At 44.0% G+C, this 25,418-nt stretch overlaps 1 pseudogene; it reads right to left on the bottom strand.

Annotated features, from left to right (window-relative positions):
• Positions 1 to 757: 757 nt before the first annotated feature.
• On the bottom strand, positions 758 to 1,308 carry LOC128104280 (60S ribosomal protein L18-like; annotated as a pseudogene).
• Positions 1,309 to 25,418: the final 24,110 nt, after the last annotated feature.

Below are 25,418 nucleotides of genomic sequence, written 5' to 3'. Positions count from 1 at the left end.
TGACTTGGTCTACCTTTCTTAAGAACAGGAACAGTCTTCTAATACTGCCCTCTCTGCTAAGCAGGGAAAGAACACTGGTGACCAGCATTGGGCGTCTCAACTCCAGGTGGGGATTCCACTGAATGCTTCCTTAGTTCCACTGGCTTGTGTGAATCAAGCCCCAAGTGAATGCCCCTAGGACATCCAGTCTAGTCAGGTTGTAGTTGGCATTATGGCTAAGATGGAGGACTGGGGAATGGGTTGTTCCTTACACCAAGTCCCATCCTGGAGAAAGGTGGGTGGACGGAATGGGTCACCAGGTGGGCCTTGCAGAGCCTCCTCCCTGTTCACATCAAGCAGGTAGCAAATCAAGGCCACTAGAGAGGCAGACAGACAAACACTCACATTTGTTCTGTTCACTTCCAGAAGTTGTTTACTCAGAGTGTCCGCAGTGGGGTGGGGTTGCTCCAAGTGAACAGGGACACAGTCTCCTAGCTGGTGCCTGCCAGTCTCCATGATTGGCATGGGATGTGAGTGGCAGCTCTGAAGACGGAGGAAAAGCTGGAGAAAATTACATTTGGCTTAAGCCCAGATATAAACATCCGCAGTGATCTGAACTCAGGACATGATGTCCAGAAGCAGCAAGTTGTTTTGTTACCCTGTATGAATCTACCAACAGAAGTTATGAAGTTTTACCCCATTACTTGATGAAATGAACTTTCTTTTTTTTCTTTAACATAAAGCTTTTTTTTTTTTTAAATAACAGTAAGATCCAGGGTTAATTTTTGTAGTCATGGCTGGCCCTTCTGCCTCTGGCACACTTGAACTTCCAGCCCTTGGATGGGACATAGGGTTTGGTGTGGCTGTGTGGAGTTCCTGGGGCCTTGCCAAAATGCTGGTACACCTCTCTGCCCTTCCAAGGACCAGACAGGAACATGGTGCTATGGCCCTAGGGAGACTCCAGGGCCAGATGCATCTTACTCCCAGCCTTGAGGATGAGACTTTGGGCCTGGCTGCTCATGCACAGTCCACACACCTTCAGCTTAGGCACTTCCAGAATCCGCACATCATCTGTGACAGTCCCCATGACCACAGTCATTTTTTTCTCCAGGCCAGGAAGCTTCATCTTTCGGATCATCTGGAACAGGAACAGAGGTGGCCGGTTAGTGCGACTCCTAAATAACCTTTCAGCACAACCTGATTAAAGGAGGAGTTGGTTTGTTTGGCCAGAAACCTCTACAGCTTGACTAGCAGCCACAGGTAGACATCCCGGCCCTTGGGCTCCTTGTGCCAAGCCTTTCAGTCCTTGTGGAGAATGTCAACACCCATGATGGTACCTCCTGTAGGTCCAGAACTGAACTGAATTGAATTTTTTGAACAGGCTCACCCAAATACCTAAACCAAGTACCCCTAAAACTACATTTTGCCAAAGAAATAATTGGAACTGAACTGCAAACCAGGGTGGAAATATGCTCATTTGGTGTATGTGTGTGTGTGTGTGTGTGTGTGTGTTGCAGTTGTAGGGATGAAACCCAGAGCCTCACAAATGTAGGTGAGTGTTCTATGCCTGAGTCACACCCCCAGCCTGGTATGAAATAAAACCTTTAAATGACAGTTCTGGAAAAGGAAGATTGCTTGGTCAGTAAAATGTTTGCCTTGAGTCAGGCGGTGGTGGCGTACGCCTTTAATCCCAGCACTCAGGAGGCAGAGGCAGGAGGATCTCGGTGAGTTTGAGACCAGCCTGGTCTACAAAGCGAGTTTCAGGAAAGGCGCAAAGCTACACAGAGAAACCCTGTCTTGAAAAAACAAAACAAAACAAAACAAAATAAAACAAAAAACATTGCAAGCATGGGAACCTGAATTTCATCCCTGGAACCTACCTATCTCTCTTTCTTTCTTTCTTCCTTCCTTCCTTCCTTCCTTCCTTCCTTTCTTTCTTTCTTTCTTTCTTTCTTTCTTTCTTTCTTTCTTTCTTCCTTTCTTTCTTTCTTTCCTTTCTTTCTTTCTTTCTTTCTTTCCTTCCTTCCTTCCTTCCTTCCTTCCTTCCTTCCTTCCTTTCTTTCTTTCTTTCTTTCTTTCTTTCTTTCTTTCTTTCTTTCTTTCTTTCTTTCTTTCTTTCTTTCTTTCTTTCTTTCTTTCTTTCTTTCTTTCTTTTTTTCTTCCTTCCTTCCTTCTTTCCTTCCTTCCTCCCCGCCCCCTGTAGCTGACTCTCTCTTTCTCTCTCTCTCTCCCAGCCTCCCTCCCTCCCAACCTTCCTCCCTCCATCCCTCTCTCCCTTCCTTTCTTCCTTCCTTCCTCTTTTTTTTAAAAGCCAGGCTTGGGGTTCACACTTGTAACCCCAGTGTTTGGGAGATGGAGAAAGACAGAGCCCTGGGCCTTGTTGGCCAGCAAGCCTGGCCTCATGAGTTCCAAGCTAGTGAGAGATCTTGTCTCGAAACAAAAAGAAAAATAGATTGCACCTGAGATGGTCCTTTGGACTACACACACACACACACACACACACACACAAAAGCACATGTACCTGAGATGGTCCTCTGGCCTACAAACACACACATGCACTTATATGTATATGAACACATGCATTCACACATCTACACAATAACAGTTATTCCAGCGGTATTTATTTACATGCAGAAGCGATGCACAGGTCTTCAGAGGACAGCTCCAGGCTTTTGGTGTGTGTATGCTCTTTTGTATGGTGGCCACATCCTAGATCATGAAACAGACTGCTTGACTGCAGCCAGTTCTCTGCGGCTTCTTCCTAGTCAGTCCCCACCCTCTAGCTGAGAACTGTACTAATTTGTTCAGTGAGCTTTAATTTGCCACTGCCTTTGAACTTCACACAACTGGAATCAGACCTATGGATTCTCTGGCTTCTGCTTAGTGTAATGTGTTTGATATTAATTCACTTTGCTGATGGTATCAGCAGTAAATTCCATTCTGCTGTTGAATGGTCAACCCCATAGTGTGAAGACAGACAAATCTGTTGATCCACTCACCTGTTGACAGACATTTGTTTTCTTTATAATGTTTGCTTGTTAAGAATTTACAAGCCTTTTGCTTGTTCTTGTTACGGTAGGCTTTATGTAAAAAATACATAGATTCCTGTATGTTTAATAGGACTTTATTAGAAATTTGCAGGCAATATACAGTAAGTTTAAAAATAACTTACAGAAATGTGAAATAAAGGTAGAATGCCACTAAACTTGCATAATATTTCATCTATTAAAAGATTTATTTATATGTATGAGTGTTTGACTGAATGTATGTATGTGTACCACATATGTGCCTGGTGCCCACAGAGACTAAAAGAAGGTACTGGGTCCCTTGGAACTGGAGTTACAATGATCAGAGCCACTACCCTGGCCACAGGAACTAAAACCAAGTCTTCTGCAAGAGAGTAAGTGCTCTTAACCATTCAGCCATCTCTCCAGCCTGAATTCATATATATACATACATAATTTTTATTTTCAATTATGTGTAAATGTGTGATCTATATGTGGGTATGTGCACACAAGTGCAGATTTCCCATGGAGGCCAGAGTTTGTAAATCAGAGTGGCAGTCACTGGTGGGGTGAGCTGTGTATGTGGGTGTGAGCTGCATATGGGGGTGTGAGTTGCCCTAATATGGGTGTGAGCTGCCCTATGTGGGAGTGAGCTGCCTATGTGGGTGTAAGCTGCCCTATGTGGGTGTGAGCTGCCTATGTGGGTGTGAGCTGCCTATGTGGGTGTAAGCTGCCTATGTGGGTGTGAGTTGCCTATGTGGGTATGAGCTACCTATGTGGGTATGAGCTGCCTATGTGAGTGTGAGCTACCTATGTGGGTGTGAGCTGCCTATATGGGTGTGAGTTACCTATGTGAGTGTGAGATGCCCTAAGTGGATGTTGTCAATAAATTTGGCCACTTTGCAAGAGCAGTATATGCTCTTAACCACTAAACCATCTCTTAGCTCCTCCCACCATATATTTTTTAAAAATAGGTCAATTAAGAAAAATCATCCAACATCCAAAATCCTTATAAAGATAAAGTAATTTTATCCTATATAAAATTTACCAACATATTCTTAGGATATATATTTTCAATATCTAGGAACTTTAAGTGAATTCATGGTAGGTGAATAGTTACACAAAGGCTCTGTATAATCTTGTTAGACATACCCAACCCCACTTAGCATTAGCACAATTCAATTTTTAAACAGCGTGGACTTGATGTTCCTTCCTAGGAGATTCATACCAGTGGAAAGTACATGGATATTGATGCACAGAGATACACGGCAATCGGGTGCAGGAACAAGTGGACACTTGATACAGAGCTCCAGGGAGACTGATCATGGGCCAAGAACTAGTGTGATGCCCAGGGCATTAAAACCCAGTGGAACCACAACAGGGGCCTCTGGGGTGGTGTGGGTGGAGGAGTGAGAATCCCTGTGGAGACCAAGCGAGTCACAGGATTGGGCCCAGCAAGGTTGGGAGCAGTTTGTGTAGAGGAGCTGGTGTGTCGTTACAGTGAATGAGGAATTGAGACGGAAAGCTGACCCCAGTGATGGTGACCAGAGAGCCACCTTGTTAGTGGGCTGTGCAAGTTAAAACAAACCACTGCTTCAATCTGAGCCACTGTCCTGGGTGCAGATATTTCTTTTTTTTTTTTTTTTAATTTTTTAAATAATTTTTTTATTAAGAGATTGTCTATTCATTTTACGTACCAACCACAGATTCCCCTGTCCTCCCTCCTCCCACCCCCCCCAGCCTTACCTCCCAACCCATCCCCCATTCCCACCTCCTCCAAGGCAAGATCTCCCATGGGGAGTCAGCAGAGCCTGGTACATTCAGTTGAGGCAGGTCCAAGCCCCTCCTTCCTGGGTGCAGATATTTCTATTTTCAATGTCAAAATGTGTCCACATATAGGACTCAAGTTAGAAAAAAAAAGAATTATAGTCATTCCAATGCGTTCACTATCTCTTCTGTCTTGCATACATTTGACAAAACCAGCTCGTTGTCGCCTTCCAAGTTATTCATAAAACACCTTCCCAGTCAGTGACTCCAGATGATGATAGTGAACTGTGCATTTCACAGAAGCCAGGAGGATTTGGGGTGTTTTCATCAGAGAGGAATGATAAACACTTGAGAGGTGCTTGCTCAGGTTTTGTACAAGGTACTTCATAAATAAATGTATGCCATTTTTATGGGCTCTTTGGAAAAAATAATTATTGACTTGGACAGAATCTGAACAAAGTCCACAGGAATGCCACCAGACTCCCTTCCAAGGTGACAAGACACTGTGAGAGTCCTGTCAAGGGATTCTAAATCCACCCCTTGTCCCTGACACATGCCCACCTGTGCACAGAGCAGAGCAGGGAGGGAGAAAGGCCTCACAGAAATCAAGACGCAGGGATTATGAATGATCCCGTATCCATGAACCTGGGAGAGACAGAAAGCTGGAGAGAGAGAGACAGAGAGACAGAGAGACAGAGAGAAACAGAGAGAGAGACAGAGACAGAGAGACAGAGGGAAGAAATAAGCTAGACTGGTTCCTAGTGAGTCCAACTAGTTATTGGCAAATGCTGCTTTCTTTTAAAAAACTCCAGAGTCCATCTGTTCAGTAATCGCTTCTAGATTTTGGTTGGCACAGGTGGCACTCATCAATCAAATTGTGAATTTCATTTATTAAGTCTGAATAAAAATCGGTCGTGTGTGTGTGTGTGTGTGTGTGTGTGTGTGTGTGTGTGTGTGTGTTTATGTGTGTGTGATTATGTGTGCCAATGCATGTAAGTGAATGTGGAGGTCAGAGATCAGTCTTAGGTGCTCTTCCTCAGAAGCCATCTACCTTGCCTTTTTGAGACAGGGTCCCAAAACAGCTAGGATAGCGAGGCTGGCTCCTAGGGAGTCCCAGAAATCTGCCTGTGTCTGTCTCCAAACCTGCAGCTACTGTAAGCCACCATAAACACAGCCCCCACACGTGGCTTACGTGGGTGTGGGGCTTGAACTCAGGTCCTCATGACTGCACGGTGAATATTTTACTGACTGAGCCATTTCCCAGCCCCAGGCCAACATCTTTTGTGTGTGTCCTTTCTGCGCATCCCTCTGGTTTTCTGGGTTATTTTAAGGGTTTTCTGGGGGACCCTGGCTGTCCTCTGGGCGGTCAGCTCTCTGGACAGGGTGAGCTAAGACATTTTAAACACAGTGAGCAATGGACTTCATAGAGCGTAGACCTGTTGTGATCTGGGTAGAAAGCAGTGGGTAACAATTCATCAGTTTCATGACTTTTTTGGTCATAACACTCACGATAAATAAAAAGTTCTACAGTCTCAGTTTAGCTTGGATTTCACTACCATCTAACAAGAAATCTGGAAATCTGTTTAAAGTTAAATCTTTCTCATCAGCCTGGGCGTGCTGCCAGCAGGGAGCTTCCAGCAGGGACCAGCATGCATCTGGCTTCTGTTCTTGTAAACCTGGAACTCGGTCCCTCCTGGGGTGGGCTCTGCTAAAGGCTGGGAGCAGGGATCCTTTGACAGGTACTTCTGTAAAAGGACCCTTCTCTCTCTGGGCTTCACTTTTCAGCTCTTCCAGACAAGAATGGGAGCCCATTTACCATGTCCGAGCCTTGTCCTCTACACCCCATCTCTCAAAGAAGGCACGTATCCCCCATTCTCTTCAGAGGACTCTTCCCCCTAAGCCCTCTCCCATCTCCGCTCCTTTGGCTCTTATGGCCTCATTGTGGTTTTAACGGTATTTGAAATCAGTTCAAAGACACTTATGAAATATTTGAACAGTGGCCATCCATGGAACGTAACTTTTCTTTTCACATGGCAGCCAAGAGGGAGGCAGAGTGCCATCTGTACGTTCAGCTGAAGTGGCTTTCCGCTGTCTGTTCTAACCTTGGCTCTCAACTTCCTCCGTTCAGGCTTGATGGTACTTCTATTACACTGTGTGTGTGTGTGTGTGTGTGTGTGTGTGTGCGCGCGCGTGCGCGCGCACTTATGGAGAGGTCAGAAAGCAGCTTGTAGTGGTAGGTTCTCTCCTTTCACCTTGCGCATCCAGCGACTGCACTCGGTTGTCAGGGTTGGTGGTAGGCTCCTTTACACACAGAGGCATTTCCTCTTCCCAGCTTAATGGCTTTTCTTCTCGATAGAAAGACACACAAAAGCAGTAGCTACAAATCTTTGCCTTCTCGCCCCACATTGCATATTTTCCTCAAGGACAGTTTTCCTTCTATTTGAAACACACACGATAAAGAGCAGCAACCATTAGGGAATTCATTTAAGTCATAATATAATGGTACATAGATTTCAATGCTCACCTTATAATTTCATGTATATATATATATATATATATATATATATATATATAGTGTGTGTGTGTGTGTGTGTGTGTGTGTGTGTGTGTGTGTGTGCAAGTTTATTTGTGTGTGGGTATGTGTGTCTTTGTGGACATATGGAAGCCTAAGGTTGACATCAGATATCTCCATCAGTTTCTCTCCATTTTTAGTCACTAAAGCGGTGTCTCTCACCTTAACCCAAAGCTTACTGATATGGAGAGTGTCCTTAGCCAGCTTCATTCGGGCATCCCCTGTTTCCACATGCTGAGCACTAGAATTACATTACCTGGCATTTAAGTTGGTTCTGGGGGACCCAAACTGCACACTTGTATGGCAAGTACTTTATCCACTGAGCCATCTTCTCAGCCCCTTATTACTATTATTTCCTAATGGTAAAATTAAATAGGATTGGGAAAAGATTGGGATACATGTAATGAAATATTATTCAGTCTTTTAAAAAGCAGAAAAAATTTGCAATAAGGAGTAACATGGTAAAATGGCAATTGCTATATATTAAAAAAATGGAATTTGTACTAAATAAAAACTGTTCATGACCAGTGAAGAGCACAAAGGAAAAAAACCACTAGTCACAAGTATCTAAAGAGCTGATACGTTTCTTTGTAGTATTTTACTGGGGGATCTGCATGCACTAATTTCACAGTAGTAAAATAATGTTGCATACACAGTTCTGAGTCCTAAGTCTTTCCTTTTTATCAGTAAATTCATAGGTGCATATGTATGTGTATATGTTTGTGAGGGTGCATCTGTGCATGTATGTGCACATGTACGTACATGTAGAGGCCAGAGGACAACCTTGAAGAGCTGTTCTTTGAAGGCAGCCACCCTATATTCATTCTCATTTTCATTCTCTCTCTCTCTCTCTCTCTCTCTCTCTCTCTCTCTCTCTCTCTCTCTCTCACTCCCTCCCTCTCTCTCTCTCTCTCTCTCTCTTTCTGTGTGTGTGTGTGTGTGTGTGTGTGTGTGTGTAGTACATGCATGTGTGTGTGCTTGTGTGTGGACCTGTGTATGTGCAGAGACCAGAGAAAGATATTGGATGTCCTTTTCGATCACCCTTGGCCTTATTCTTTTGAGATAAGGTCTCTCACCAAGCCATAGGGATCCTCCTGTCTCTGTCCCCAGTGCTAGGATTACAGAGGCATGTGTCCATATCCACAGTTTTCTGTGAAGGCTGTGGATCGGATCTCAGGCCCTGATGCTTGCACAGTAAGTGGTCTTACCCAGTGAGCCATCTCCCTAGCCCCACCCCCTTTTTAAGACAGGGTCTCTCATTGGATTGAAGTTTGCTGAGTAAACTAGGCTGGTAGCCAGTGAGCTCCAGGATCTGCCTGCCTCTACCTCCCCAGTTCTGGGATTATATCTACCACCACACTTTTCTCTTCAGTGGGTTCTGGGGGATGGAACTCGGGTCCTCATATTTGTGCGTCAAACCCTTTTTGGGCTGAGCCATCTCCTTAGTGCCTAGATGCTAATTCTTAAACTAACTACATTGTGAATAATCCCCATCACCAGTAAAATTCTTTGAAAAACATTTTAATGTCTCCATACTGGGTCAATTTAGGGTACACCATGAGTTAGTTCATCTCTTTCCCTTGTTATTAAACACTGAGGTTGCTTCCATTCTTTTAAAACATTTTGTGGAATATCATAATGCAACCATCACCCATAAATCTGTGTTTGAATTTTGAGTGTGGACTTTTGAAAGGCTATTGACACAAATCACCATATCACTTTCTAGAAAGATCTATTTGAGGTCAAACTCATCCTGTGATGAGTTTAGTCTAAAGCCCCATCCCCACACACCTGTGCTGACACAGAGAGCTTTTATTCAGATTGCCCATGTCACCCTCTACTCTGGGCAGAAACAGGGTTTTGGCTACAGGGACCTAATCTCAAAGTTGAGTATCCATTTCAAGGGAGGAGAAGAAGGAGGTAGTGTATAATCAAGTTTGCATAGTCAGGGTCCTCCCAGAAGGGCGGCTGCATTCTCTGCTGATCCAGTGTGGGTTTAGCTCATTGCCTGGCAAGACCACCCTGCTTTTGCCATAAAGAACACAGCAGGGCAGGGCAGCTTTGCCTACTCCCAGTCACAGTCCAGTAACCTTCCTGTACACATGGAGTCAGAGCATCCTCCAGGCATCTTTAGCAACACCTGATAATCACATCCCTCGTGGGTTAGTTAGCGTCTAGTCAGGTTGAATTGTCCCACCTGTAAGTGATGATTTTCATCCAGAGCGTGTCTCAGATCCCAAGACAGGACCCCACCCCACACAGAACCTGTCTTATTATAGTTTTACCATAGGAAATAAGACAAATCCTTCAAGGCATGTTTTAATGGACACATTTTAATGACTTTTTTTCTGATTTCGAAAATGCTACATGCTTCCAGGAGAAAACCCAGGAAAGTAGGAAACGAAGCCAACGTGGATGGTGGTCTGCTTGGCAGATGGAGAGTTTGCCACATCTCAGAGGATGTCTGTGTGGGGTTGGCAGGGATTATGTTCAGCCCAACAGATGTCAGGAGACACTAAGATGGAGGACCCATGAGAATTCTCCTGACACTAAGTCCCAGGGAGCTAGCTTCAATCCCAGGAAGAAGGGTAGGGAAAACTCTGAACCTACTACGATGAAAACTGTCCCATGGGGTAAGGGGCATTTGACCCAGAAAAACTTCGTTTGTAAGAAAACAAGGATCACTGGTATAGTTTGGGTGTTAAATGTCCCCTGTAGGCAAATGTGTTTGAATCCTTGGTCCTTAGCTGGAGGTGGTTTTTGTGGGGTTAAAGGACCTTTAGAGGTAGGGCTTTGCTGGAGGAAGCGGGTCACGGGAGTGGGGGGGGGCATTGCAGGGGAGGCTGGAGGGTGGTGGTGGTAGGGTGTTGAGGTTTTACGGTCCAGCTCCATTTTCTCCTCTCTGCTTCCAGACTGCAGATGCCATGTTACCCGCTGACCTCGCACCCCCGCCACCACACCTTCGTCACCGTGATGGAACGCATGCCCCAGAACGAGCCCTTTCTCCCTTAAATTGCTTCTTGTCAGGTCATAATGGTGAGAAAGGTAGCTAGGATAACTAGAGTCTAATCTGTATTATTTTTCAGCTCTCGTGGCTCCTGATCCCCAACTTTAAGTAGTGTGTCTCACTACTAACCTCTTTGCCAGTGGGGCAGCTCAGTTCTGTTCTTATATGGAAGAGGACCCGATGGATGGAGTGTAGGGGCAGACTCCGGGCTTCCAGAGAGAGGTCTGAGGAATGGACTAGTACTCTCTGGACTCCCTGTAGCATCCGGTCCTCCAAATAGTCCTGGAGAGTAAGACACTGTGCGCCAGGCTGAGATTGTTCCCAGGCGAGGCTGGAGGGTCACTCTTGTCTCGATGTAACTCCACCAATGGTCCTCAGTGGTGGGGATTTCCCCCCTCACTTCTCCTTGGAGGGAAATGGAGGTTAAATCTCATAAAGCAGCGGAAATGTATAATCACAAAAACAAATAAAAACAAACCCAGAAAGGCCATGATTTTTCACAGGAACGCACCAGAAGAAAAGGACTCTGCTCTCCCTAAACTGAGAGAGGAGGACCTAGTTCTTTGTCTCCTCAGGACACTGACAGACACCTGGCACATCTTCACTGTTAAGACAAGGGAGCTTCAGATGGGTCATTGAGGCAGCCCTGGAATCCCCAGAGACTCAGAACCCATGTTCTGATTCCTGGGTTGCCGTTACAGTGGTGCCTACAGTGACAGAGAATCTGAACCATCTAGAATGTTGAGCCACGGGGCAGCACGTAAAACAGATTAAGGTCTATTTATACTCAGAAACACCACACAGTGATTACAAAACACAAAGGATGATAGAAATTAGGGACATGCAAGTCTGTCTAGATGTTAAGTTAAAAGGACTTAAACAATATGTAGGATACAATGTTATTTTTAAATACAATGACATCCATTTAGATCTATTATGCAGAAAACCTCTAATGGGATAAGAGCAATCTTTATTTTTCTTTTTTATGCTTTTCTCCGTGTTTAAAGTAATTATGACAGAGATGCATTGCTTTAATTTTTTCTAAGTATAAGGCTTGTAAGTGGAAATGTTGTTAGATCCTGCTGTGGCATCCATGAAGTCATGATACCTGCATCTCCTTCCAAGAAGAAATGTGACATTTTCTACAGGGAGTCGGGTGATGGTTAGTCTTCAACGGCAATACACTGGCAGTTACTTCAGTCTTTAAACTGACCCCATCTCTTTCTGGACAGTCAATAACCAGTGCCAGCATGGAAGAGCACTAGCTCCCACCTTCCTGACCCATGTAGAAGTCTTGGTGCTTCCATGGGTCTTAGAGCTTCCCATGGGCTGGCAGAGGCTTTCTGAAAGCCTGGGGCTCTTTGCACCACTCCTTCCTCCCCTCGTCTCCTACCATCCCTGGATTGCATGGCTCTCTTCCTGCACTCCCCCGTCCTTCCAGGACTCCCTCTCCTCTTTAACCTTCCATAGGATCAGCCTAGCATATCTCTTCTCAGCTTGGTCCTCCTAGAGGACCTACCAGAATCCACATTTTCCTAAATGGACTGTGGGAAATCTGGACTTAGCTGTTACAAATTCTTTACACAGAAAACCCCTGAATCCTGCCAAGAATTATTATCCCAGAGGATCCTCAGTTGGCACCAGACAACTAAACAAACACAATCCCCTTTCTACCAGGATTTTTCTCTTCTGATTATTGTATTCTGGATTTATTTTTCTTAAGCCTGGCTCCCCCTCACCTCAGGGTGAGGTATATTGATTCTAAAATGAGAGAAGCTTGCTGATAAAAACAAATATCTGACAACTACGGATCCTAGATGCCACCAAGCAGCACATGGATGGTGTGCTAGCTAGTTTTCTATCAACTTGACGTAAGTTAGAGTCATTTTGGAAGAGAGAACCTCAGTTGAGAAAATGACCCCACAAGATTGGCTTGTGGGCAAGCCTGTGGTTCATTTTCTAGAATGATGATTGACATGGGAAAGAAAGTCCAACCCTCTGTGAGCAGTGCCACCCCCTGCTGGTAGTCTGGGGTGCTGTAAGAATGCAGACTGAGCAAGCTGTGGGAGTAAGCCGGTAAGCAGCATTCCTCCGCGGCCTCTTCTTCCATTCCTGTGACCAGGTTCCTGCCTTGATTTCCCTGAATGATGAAAGATGAAATAAACCCTTTTATCCCCAAGTTGATTTTGGTCATGGTGTTTTATCACAGCAACAGAAACCCCTAACTAATGCAAATGAAAAATGCAGCCAAAGCCACAGGAGCTGAAACTTGGAGCCAGGGAAACTATGAGTTTGGGTTCTTCTGCCAGGGTCACCAATTCTCAGGACAGGAGCTCTCTCTCTCTCTTAAATACGTGTGTGTGTGTGTGTGTGTGTGTGTGTGTGTGTGTGTGTGTGTGTGTATGAATGTGGAGGTCAGAGCGCAATTTTGGGTGTCATCCTCAGGAATGCCATGCACCTCCTTTGAGTCAGAATCTTTTATTGACCTAGTGGTCACCAATTAGTCAAGGCTGGCTGGGATTCCCCTATATCTGCCTCCCTAGAAGGACTAACACACACATGCCACCATGCCCAGCATCTTTAAGTGGGTTCTAGAGATCAAATTCAGGTTCTCACGCTTGCATGGGACATATGATTATGTCTATATCTAAGTTAAAAGGCTTGACAGTATGTAGGACCCTATCTTGTTTTAAATAAGATGACATCCATTTAGAAACATTGCACAGAAAGTTTCTACCGGGATGACAACATCCACGACTTTTCTTCACGTTTGCAGACTGAACCTTCTCCCCGGTCCCTTGGGCGGTATCTGTTAAGCAGATCACGCTTCCCAGCACCAAAGGCTCAGGGCCCCTCAGGTACTCATGAAAGTATTACCAGGTTTTTTATGGTAATAGGAGACTGACATGCCACATCTCAGGAGTCACAGAGTTGGGAGAAGGTGACTCTCCCAGCCACCCTCATGATTCTGACCTTCAGCGACCTGAGGTCAGCACAGTATGAGAAGCCAACAGACGTGGGGGCAGCTAAGGAGGGCTGTCCCTGCTCTTTTGAGCAAGGCCAGCAAGGCTTCAGGGTTGGGGTGATATCAGAGTCACAACCAAGAGGGCTGGAGAGATGAAAAGCAAGGTGTGTGTGTGTGTGTGTGTGTGTGTGTGTGTGTGTGTGTGTAGCGGGGGTAGGGGTGGGGCTGCTGGAGGTGGAGCCCCTTTGCCTCCCTGTCAGCGCCATAGGGTCCACTGCACAAGCTCTTTCTACAGCTTGCTCTAAGGCATTACTAGGGATGGTGGTCCTAGCAGAGCAGCCTCAAGCTGGTTCTCAGCTCATATAGAGGTCTCTTAATTGCTCAGTATCTGTGTGTGTGTGTGTGTGTGTGTGTGTGTGTGTGTGTGTGTGTGTGTGTGTCAGGATGGGGGTGGGGTGGACAGAGTCTTTCTATGTAGCTCAGACAAGACTTGAACTCTCAATCTTCCTGGGCTGGGCTGGGGTCCCAAGTACTGAGACAGTCACCATGTCTAGCTCAGTATCTTTTCTTTCTTTTTTCTTTTCTTTCTTTTTTTTTTGGGGGGGGGCAAGGTCTTGCTAGGCAGCCCATGATGATTTTGAATTCATCACATAACCCAGACTGACCTCAAACTTATCATCCTCCTGCCTCCACCTCACATGTGCTGGAATTCTAAGGGCATGCAGCAGCACGTCCATCTTCAGCATCTTCTTCAAGACACTCCTTTTCTGTTTCAAACAACCAAAATTGGTTTCTGCTGCTTGCTCACTCAGAACTCTGGCTGATTAGCATGTATAATGCATGCTATTTTGCATATGTTAAATTGGCACAGAGAAAACCATATTAACAATTACATTTGACAATGAGGTTGCCTGGGAGAGAGATGCGGGGAGCTGCGTAGAGGGATAAGGGGGCACACAAAACGGGAGTGGACTTAAGACTGCGGAAAGGAGAGTAACCGCTTGTTTCGTGGTGCATCCTCATTCCAGCTTCGAACATTCAGTACGTTCACATGCTAGCACAGCCTCTTATCTGTTGAGAAGGACGTTTCCCGGGGCTTTGGACAAGGCTGTGTGTTTTTCAGAACATCCCAGCAGGCACGGTGGAGGAGGCAGGAATGGTAAGTGGTCTTTTACCAGTGGACTCCCTGACCACCTGCATTAGAATCAGCTACAAGTATGTTTAAAAATTCATGTTCCTGGATTCCACTGCAGACCTCCCGAATCAGATTGCTGCCTGAAGTGAAGAAGCCCAGTGTGCTGTGACCACAGGACTGGTACTGAATACCTGGAGCCCAGAGTAAGCACGGAACTGCTTGGCACCTGTCCCAGGCTGGTGCTGTGGGCCCCGTCTTTTCAAAGCCTGCTTTTAAAGCCTTTCTTGGCTGTTTTTGCCCAACAGTTCCACTTCCTGGAACTTATCCTAAGGACATAACCACATGATGTGAAAGGATTATGAGAGAAAAATGTTCATCACGGCTCTTGCTTATATTAATGAAACATTTGGAAAGAACTCAGATATCAATCAATAGTAGAGTAGTTTGGATAAATCTGGCATGTCCATATGACAGACAGCTACATAGGCTTCATAATTATGAGGTAGATGTCCGTGCAAAAATTAAAAATGTATCTACAATATATTGTGCTTTATGGGAGGGGGAGAATCAGATGGCAAAAGAATAGGGAGATCTCCTATGCGACAGATGGTACTTACATGAATGCATAACTGTGGTGTGGATCATCTTGGGGACACTGTTTCTTACACAAGAATACAGACCTATACACTATCATGGACAACCTTGAATCCATTCTCTCTCTTACACACACACACATACACACACACACACACACACACACACACACACACACACACAAGTAAAAACACTATGTCGGTGGCAAACATGTACAGACATTGCTGTAGTTGTTCTCTGAACATCGTGACAGCTATTTATATAGAATTAGGTATTGTCTTAGCTAGGGTGACTATTGCTGTGATAAAACACCATGACCAAAACAACTTGTGGAGAAAAAGGTTTATCAGCTTACACTCTCAAATTGTAGTTCACTACTGAGGGAAGTCCGGACAGGAACTTAATTAGGGCAGGGACCTGGAGCCAGGAGCTGATGCAGAGGCCATGGAAGAGTGCTGCTTACTGGCTTGCTCTTCATGGCCTGCTCAGCCTGCTTTCTTACAGAACCCAGGACCAACAGCCCAGGGATGGCATCACCCACAATGGGCTGGGTCCTCCCCAAACAATCACTAATTTAGAAAATGCTCTAAGACTTGCCTATAGCTGGATCTTAGGGGGAGGCATTTTCTCAACTGAGGCTCCTCCTCACTGATGACTCTAGCTTGTGCCAAGGTGACACAAAACTAGCCAGCACAGGTGTCATAAATAATGAGATAGTTGAAAGCATACAAGAGGGTGCGTACAGGTTATACAAATACTACACCATTTCATTTAAAAGACTAAAAGCATCCATAGGTTTTGCTATTTTGGGGTACCTCAGAACCAGCTTCCTCAGGGAATGTATAAAGCTCTCAGTGTACCTGTCATCTAGTTCCAGTAATTATCAAGGCCTGGTGCTGGGTGTGTAGCTCAGTTGGTAGTGTGCTAGCCTTGAATGCACAAAGCCCAGACCCGGGTTCAGTCTCCACCAAGCACCACATAAGTTAAGTATAGCAGTGCATGCCTATAATCCCAGCAATCAGGGAGATCAAAGGTTCAAGGTCATCCTCAGCTACATTGGTAGTTCAAGACCAGTCTGAACTATATGAGATTCTGTCTCTAAATGAATTAAAAAAAATCAAGGCCAATTTTATTCCATCATAACTTTAACTTTGTATTTTTTCAACCTGGGGAATTTGAGAGCACATATTTTTTTTTCTAATTTTTTTAATTTTGTTGTTTGAATACTGATTCAAATAAAGGGTGATATAAGTCTCTTTAATATTCTTTAAGTCTCTTTAGTCTACAAATTTCCTCATATTTTTGTTCCCCTCTTGTTATTTTTTGGTTGAAAAAAATTCTATAAAGCTTCCCTGTGCAGTACAGTAGCCACATTTGACAATAACACCAATTCTGGGAAGAAATCAGGAAAACAAGCCCATATACCACAGCCTCAAGACTAAATAAAAATAGAAGACTGGGGGGCTAACTCAGTCAGTAAAGTGCTTAAGGCGTTAGCATGAGGACATGAGGTAAATCCCTAGAACACACATAAGATAGGAACATGGTTCAAGGAAGTGTCTTCTAACCTAGCACTGAGGAGGCAGGAGATGATGCATCTAGATGGATCCCAGGGCTTACTGGTCAACCAGCCAGCCTAATAAGAGAGCCTGGGGTCTTCTTAGTGAGAAACTGCATCTCCTAAAACAAGGTGGATGGTTGCTGAGGAATGACACTCAAGTTTAACCCATAGCCATCACACACACATATACACGAGTATCTACACACATACACACACACACATGCATACATACCTACACATATTCACAAATATGAAAAAACCAATCAATCAAAAAGCCAGCATCTAGGACAAGTATGCTTTTGAAAAGTGGCTAGTGTAACTGAAGAACTAAAATTTAAATGGTATTTAAGCACAGTTAATATGAATTTAAATATAAAAGGGACTATTTGAATCTGTTGATGGGAAACTTGGAAATCTGGAACACATTGGTGTGTAAATTTTATGGAAACTGATGTAAGTTTAATGCTTCTGATGAAAATGTAGAATTAAGCTGGGATCTATTTCAAATGTGAACTAATAAAAATAAATAAGTCTTTCTTTAAAAACGGAGCTGGTGAGATGGCTCAGTGGTTAAGAGCACTGACTCAGTGGTTAAGAGCACTGACCGTTCTTCCAGAGGACATGGGTTTGACTCCTAGCACCACATGGCAGCTCATAACCTGCTCTAACTCTGCTTCCAGAGGCTCCATTGTCTTTTTCTGACCTTCTCGGGCACCAGGCATGTATACGGTTCACAGTTATACATGCAGTCAAAATATCTATACACATAAACTACAATAATAAATTTAATACATAAATCTTTAAATGTGAACTGCACATGTAAAGACCCAATATAAAAAGAGTATGTACTGTGGTGATTTGGATGAGAACCGCTCCCATAGGCTCACATGATTAAAGACTTGGTCTCGGTTAGTGGAACTCTTTGGGAAGAATTAGGAAGTATGGGAAGAATTGGAGGACTGTGTCACCAGGGGTGACAGGTTCAGGGTCTCTCTCTGCTGCTGCTGCTTCTGCCATTCTCCCCACTATGATGACAATGGATTCACCTCTGAAATTATAGGCAAGCCTCCAATTAAATGATTTCTTTTATTAGAGTTGACTTGGTTATGGTGTCTCTTCACAGCAATAGAACAGTGACTAAGACAAATACTATCCAATTACTGGTTTTTACAGTGGTTACACATTGCAGTGATACCATTTTGAGTACACTGTGCCAAATAAAACATTATCAAAAATAATTTCAGCACATTCCTAGCAGTATACATCTAAAATACCAGCAGCAATGGCGATGTCGAGGAGAGGAATCACATGTTTGAGGCAAGCTTGAGCTGTGTAGTAAGACCAAGCTCCCCCGAGACAAGGGCTGATTTAGTAGCTGAGTGTAGAACACTTACCAAGCATGTACAAGGCCTGGGGGTTGATCCTCAGGAACATGATTTTTTTTTAAAAAACTTGTTCCTTTTCTTTTAAAGACAGATTACAGCCATGAAGGACTCTCTTTCCCTGGAACTGTAAATAACCAACAACCCTTTCTCCTTTAAGTTGCTCTTGTCAGGATATTTTATCATGACAACAGAGGAGAATCTAAGCCACTAGGCAGCACTCTAACACTGTGAACACCTCCAGACTTTGGGTCTAGTCTTAAGTCTTTCAAGTGTGTTTCCCTCATGGAGATTCTGGATATTTCTTACTAAGTTTACGCCTAGATATTGTATTTTCTTTTTGTTACCACAGACAGGCTACTTCCTTCCCCTCTATCTTCCTCATGGCCTATATGCCCTACCCCTGTTTTGCTGTGTTTTGTTTTGTATTTTAAGTCAGGACCTAATGTAGCCCAGACTGGCCATGGACTAGCTATGTAGCTGAGGCCAGCCTTCAATTCCTAGTCCTGCTTTCCTCTTCCAAGCATAGAGATTACAGACATGCACCACCACACCTGGCTGGTTTATGTCCATGAGTGATATAGATTTTTATATGTTGATTTTTAATTTGTTGCTTTGCAGAATTCCCTTCTCTTTGGCAACAGCATTTCCTTTGATTCCTATGAGTTTTGGTTATATGGGATTATTTCTTTCATAAACACAAATAGTTTAGCATTTTGCATCTATGTTTTCTATGTTTTCAGTTTGACCTTTGTTAAGTTTGGGGATTACTGTTATACCTATTAACTAATTTAACTTGGAGTTTTTCCTTTTCATATTATATTCTAAATTAGGTAACACCGGACTACCTAATTTTTAAGCATTTAGTAGAACTTCCGAATGAGGTTGTTTGAATTTATGGGTTCTGTTCAGCGGTGGTCTAAAGTATGACCACAAAGAATCCTCAGGAGATTTTCAGGAGAGTGGATTGGTCATTATCTTGACTGTCCTACGGTTGTAGGACTGTGTGTAATCACCGGAGTCTCTAAGCCACACATTTCTAGTGGGTGAGTCTATCATTCAACTTGGAGCTTGCTGATTGGCTAGACTGGCTGTCCAGTAAACTGCAGTTTCCACCTCACCCCACCCTCAGTTCCGGGGTCACAGGCATGCACAGCCATATCTAGTTTTCCACGTGGATGCTGGGGATCAAGGTCTTCACGCTCACACAGCAAGAGCTTTACCAGCTGAGTCATCTTCCTAGGCCTGAAGTAGATCTGATCCCAGCTGTCTGGGCTCTGGTCCCTCAGGTCATCCCAGCGGAGGCTCCGCATGCACTAGCATGGCACAGTGCTGGTCTTAGTCCACTAAATTACAGGGCAATGAAGTAGATATGGGAACATGTCCCTTGTGTGTTAGTCTTCATTTATGAAATCAGGATTTTTATTTCTTTTTCTGTCTAAGTTGCCATCCATTTATCTTCTCAGGCCTTTCTTTTCTCAAATGACTTCTTTTTGTTTTATTTTGTTTTGTTTTGTTTTGTTTTTCAAGACAGGGTTTGTCGTGTCACAGCCCTGGCTGTCCTGGGACTTCGCTTTGTAGACCAGGCTTGCTTTAAATCAAATGACTTCCTTTTTAAGCTCTTCTGATCTTATTGTGCTGTTCTTTCACACATCTACCATTTTCTTAATTTCGTTGAGTTCCTTTACTATATTAGGTTGTGTTACCTTTCCTTGGGGAGGTCTTCTGAATGCCGCATCATCTATAAAAGCACTGTGCCTTACTTTCTTTTGTCTTAAGTGGTTTTGTGGGTAGGTTGACTAACAGTCACTTTCTCTTGCTTGCTTCTAACAATGGGAATTGTTGCTCTTTGAGAAAAGAAAGGTAGGCTAGGACAAATTTCCTAGACTCACTATCTTGGAAGCTCTCCTTCTATTTGGACAAAATGATGTTAAAAATATCTGTGGCTAGACATTTTCTGTCTTGAGCCCCACTACTCTCCCTTAAGCTTGATAATTTTCTCTTTTCCCCACCCGCCCTCTTCCTGTCGTCTCTGGGATGCTCAGCTGAAATTTGTTCCTAAAAGGTACTTTGTCAATGCAGAACTTTATCCCCAAACAAAAACTGTGCTGATTTAAAAACTTAGACAGCCCAGAACCTTCTAGAATCTTCCATCTTCGAGGGATCCCCTTGCACACATGTGCAAACTGGACTCTAAAACTTCTCACTTTCGTCTGATGCTCTCTGATTGAGCTAACAGGATTCTGAAGGCAAGTTTCTGGTTGTTGGTTCCTGGGCTCCCAGACTCCAGTTCTTCCTCTTCCCTGTAGATGAAATTCTAAACAGTCTTAGTAAATAAGAAACACAGAGTCAAATACAGAGGAAATAGCCAAAGAGATCAGAGCAATAGCCACAAGTAACTTTAGCTAACCACCAGAGAGAGCGTTTCTTCCTGTCTGACTTGTCTTTTTATTGCCTTTCTGTTCTGCCTTCTCATTGGCTCTAAACCCAACCACATGACTTCCTCGTCACTGCCTGTCTATACAGACCTACAGTTCTCTACGGTTGGTACTGGGATTAAAGGCTCGCATCACCATACTTGACTGTGTCATTGACCACACAGAGACTCTGCCTGCCATGTGATCGGATTAAGGGCGTGTGCCACCACTGCCTGACTCTGCTTATGGCTCGCTATGACCTCTGGTCTCCAGGCAAACTTTATTTATTAGCATATAAATAAAATCACATTTCAGCACAAATAAAATATCACTGTACTTCCCAGACAATTGCCAAAGGTTCTCATTGTCATCAGTAGCTTGTGCTCAGTTGTGTATATCTTGGAGTCTGTGACCATGTCTTTGTCACCCAGTTTAATCCGAGTTCATTGCTATTCACACCATAGAATTGGCAGGACCAGAGGCTCCCGGAGGGCCGGTTAATGCTCAGCTGCCACATCCCACACCTGGAATGTCTGAACCAGAGGTCCCGTGCGAGACCAGGTACCGGGGATGCTTCAGAGTTGGAGACCCTCCGTCTAGAACAACAGTTATAGAAACCTGTGAGTTTGTTTTTGTTTGCTTCTTTGTTTTGCTTTGCTAATCTCACCATTTTGTCTGTTTTTTTTTTTTTTAATTTTTTTTCTGGAGGAAACTGACAAATTAAAAAATTACAGTGCTGCCATTTTGGTAAACAGCCTGGCAGTTCCTTGAGATGCAAAACACAGTTCCTACAGGAGCTGGAAGTCCTGTTCCTAGATGGGCAAAGGTAAATGAAAGGGACTGGAGAGGTGGCCCAGCAGCTGAGCGCACCGGCTGCTCTTCCAGAGGACCCGGGTTCAGCAGCCCTCACTCACATGGCAGCTCCCAGCTCGCTGTCACTCCCATTCTGGGGGATCTGGTGCCTTATCCGGCTTCTGCAGGTATGCACTTGGTACATAGACATACACGCAGGCAGAACATTCATACACATAAAATAAAAACTGAAAGAAAGGAAATGAAAATGTAAGTTTTCACAAAAAGTTGCACCTGAATGCCTATATAAGGATTATTCATGATAGCTCACATATAGAAACAGCTCAAATGTCCATTAATAGATGGGTGAATGAGTAAAGAAAACACAGTATCTTCATGCAATGGGATGTTATGCAGACTTTAAAAGGAATGAAATTCTAACACATACACCAACATGGGTGACCCTTAAGGGTCATTATGCTAAATGTAATAAGCCAGGAACAAAGGGCCAAATATTATTATGATCCATTTCATGAAAATTCCAGAACGGGCAATTTTATAGTGACAAAAAGTAGATCAATAGTTATGTATGTGAGGTGGAGGGTGATGTCTGGCAGGTGTGTGTAAAATTTCTAAATGGATTGTGGTGATGGTTGTGGAAATATGTGAATCTACTAAAAAAGAAAACACATTGGATCGGAGCTGGAGAGACGTCTCGTTGGTCAAGTGCTTGCCACTTAAGCTTGAGATGAGTTTAGTCTCTAGCACCCATGTGTTAAAGCCGGGCATGGTGTATGCCTACGATCCCGGTGCTGATGAGGCAAGGACAGCAAGATCTCTAGGGCTTGCTGGCCAGTCAGTCTAGCTGAATTGGTGAGCTCCAGGTTTAGTGAGAGACCCTGCCTCAAAAATAAGACGGAGAGTGATTGAGGAGGGCGCCAGATCTCTGACCTCCATAATATACACACATATGCATGAGCACCAGCACACACATGAACACACACACACACACACACACAGGAAAGGTCTACCGAATTATACAGTACATAAATTAAATCCCAACAAAGCTGCCTATTTTTAAAAAGCAACTATCTTGTCACAAACTGCCATCTACCCAGAATTCTCTTGTTTTGCAAAATGCTAATTATACACAAATGTCGGTCCTTCCATTCATTGTAACATGTTTCACGAACAAGGCCTTGCAGACAGTCACAGCGTGACATTCTGTCGCAGGGGCTGAGTGCCCCCTGAGCGAGGCTTTATGGTTTCAGTCTTTTACTCTCTGCATAAGCCACAGTGATGCAGAGCAGAGTGGCCATGATAAAAGCCCCTTTTGGCCTCTGAATCAATCTCCTCCACTTGGGGGATCACAGCCCCTCAGTGGCCTTCAGTGCAACCCACAGCCGGCTGCCATAGCCATGAAAGGAAACAGATATCTTCCTTGTTGACCATTCTTTTCCCGCCCCTGCTGCCGGCAGACAGACCCCTTCCCAGCCCTTCACTGGGTTCCAAAGGCTGTCAGGGTCACTTCCAACTCCCCAAGCCTCTCCCACCCCCTGCCCCGCCAAGACATATTCTGCTTTCCATCTTGTCAGACAACAAAGACACTGGAGGAATTTATTTATACCTCCAGACAGCTAATGAGACAATTCAATGAAAAGCAGCCCTAGCTTGCTGGAGCCTCCCTGGGCCTTTGATTGCCTTTTCTGTGTTCCACTTCCCAAGCATTTATTCTACATATAAATTTTCCACGGTGAATAGACACCATTCTTCTGAGAAACCCATTTGTTCCCTTGGCCATTTTATTTCAATCCCTTGTTTTGCTTTTTATTATTATTGTTAAACTGTAATTAATTCTTCTTCCATCAGCCCCTCTTTAGTGCTCTCTGCCTAATGTAGCATGAAGTGTCTTTGCTCACCCCCAACTGCACACCTATTCTTGAGAAGAATGAAGCCTCTGACAACCCCAAAACCCACAAGCTGCTAAATCTTTCCCTCCATGGAATGGGGTCGGGGAGGGAGGCAGGGAGGGAGGGAGGACGGTCTGGGCAGGCAGGCAGGACTGAACGATTTCAAAGCCAAACGACCATTCAATCTCGGTAAAATGGAGTTTACTCAGCAGACAAACTCTACAGACACTTTAAAAGCTATATAAGAAGGGTTTAGAGAGATGCCTTAGTGGTGAAGAATACTGTTTGTTCTTCCAGAGGACCTGGGTTCAATTCTCAGTACCTACATGGCAGCTCATAATGCTCTGTAATTCCAGGTCCTAGGGATCTGATGTTCTCTTTTGGTCTCCACAGGCACCAGGCACACAATAGATGGGCATGCAGGTAAAACACTGATACTCATAAAAAGAAATTTAATTTTTTAAGTTATACACAAAGGGGCTGGGGAGATGGCTCAGTGGGCAAAATGCTTAATGCATAAGTGTGAGAACCCAAGTTTGGATTCCTTGAGCTTGGATCCCCATTCCCACGTGATAAAGCTGGGTGTGGAGGCAAATACTGGCATATGTCTGTGAGCCGAGCCCTGGGGGACAGAGATAGGCTGATCCCTGGAGCTCACAGGCCAGCCAGACTAGACAAATTGGTGAGCTACTTACTGGTTCAGTGAGAGACTGTTTCAAGAAAGACTGTAGGCAGTGCTCCATGTTGACCTCTGGCTTCCACGTTTAGGACAGACATACAGAGAAACTGATGTAAGCATAGAGACAGAGATTGGATGTGTTTACAAGAAACACTCAGCATTTCTGGGTAGTACCAGAGGCTCCAAAAGAACTAAATGGATTCCCTCCTGGCTCCAAACGGAAGTGAGGCCCTGCTGACAGCTTGATTTCAAACTTCTAACCTCTGGAACTCTGAGAGGAAAAACGAAAAATAAAAACAAAAACACTATTAGGTTGAGCCATTACGTTTACGGTCATTTGTTACAGCAGCCACAGGCAACTAACAGTATTTCCATAGTTTGTCAATTCATTATGAGCAGAGAACACAGGAGAGAAAAACTGAATGCTAGACACAAAATCTTTGCCTTCAGAGTGTGGATGACAAAACAGTTAATCAGTGGAGGCTGTCCATAGAACTCAAGCCTAAAGCAAGCTTTGGATGCACGGAGTGGATTATTGCTGAACTGGTTGTACCATAACTTTACTTTTCATGAACATTTTCTCTTATGCACTGAAGCATGATGTATGGTTGACTAGCTGTGACTTTGTTTCTACCTGACATTTTTTCCAAATGATTTTTTTTTTGAGACAAGGTCTTACTATATAGCCCTGGATGGCCTAGAACTGAGAACTGAGAGAGATCCGCTTGCTCTGCCTCCCAAATGCTGGCATTAAAAGTGTGTGCCACCACACTGATCTCACCTAAATGATTTCTAAGTTCAGATTTCTGGATTTCTGCCCCTCCCCAAATTTTCTCTCTTTATGGTTTTTAACACTTGGAAATAATTAATTTCTGAGTAGTTAGAGAAGTTTCCCATTGAAACTTGGGAATCCTTTTCAATGGGAAAGATTTGCTTGGCATCCTTCTGAGAAGTCATATCATTTTTGTCTAAAGGAGTGGCATATTCCAGCAGGCCAAGACATTATATGGATGTTTCACCCCATCATCCAGGGTTCTGGCTCTTTGTTCATTCATTCATTCATTCAACAAATGCTATAATAATGATGATGATAAATTATATTAGCATATAATTTATATTAAAAATACAATTTATTATTATTTATCATTAATATCATCATTATTGTTGTTATTGTTATTTTGAGAAGGGTCTCATATAACCCAGGCTGGTCTCAAGTTTACTCTGTAGCTGAGGATGACCTTGAACTTAGGGTCCTCCTGCCTCAACTTCCTGAATGCTGGATTTATAGCCATGTACCATCATTCCCAGTTTTATGTAGAGCTGGGGTCAAATCCAGGGCTTCTTGCATGCTGGGCAAGCACTGTACCAGCTGAGCTACATCCCAACCCTGTTCTGATTCTGTTTTCTTGTCAGCTGATTGCATCTTATCCAAGGACCCAGTTTTCTTTGTCAATGTATTTGGGAAACTTCTAGCCATTTTCCTTGTAAACTCAGCTCATTTTTTCCCCTCCTGCCAAACTCTTAGGTCATATCTGATGGACTTCACTGCCTGGCCCTTGGGACTTCATTCCAGCTACTTTGGATCCACCTTATTGTTTACTGCTCCATAGAAATAGTGCCTAACAGTGCAATAGGAACTGCACATAAGTGACC

Source organism: Peromyscus californicus, unplaced genomic scaffold, assembly GCF_007827085.1.
Source record: "Peromyscus californicus insignis strain IS unplaced genomic scaffold, ASM782708v3 Scaffold_11__1_contigs__length_118956290, whole genome shotgun sequence".
NCBI lineage: Eukaryota > Metazoa > Chordata > Mammalia > Rodentia > Cricetidae > Peromyscus > Peromyscus californicus.
This window is presented reverse-complemented; position numbering and strand designations above follow the sequence as displayed.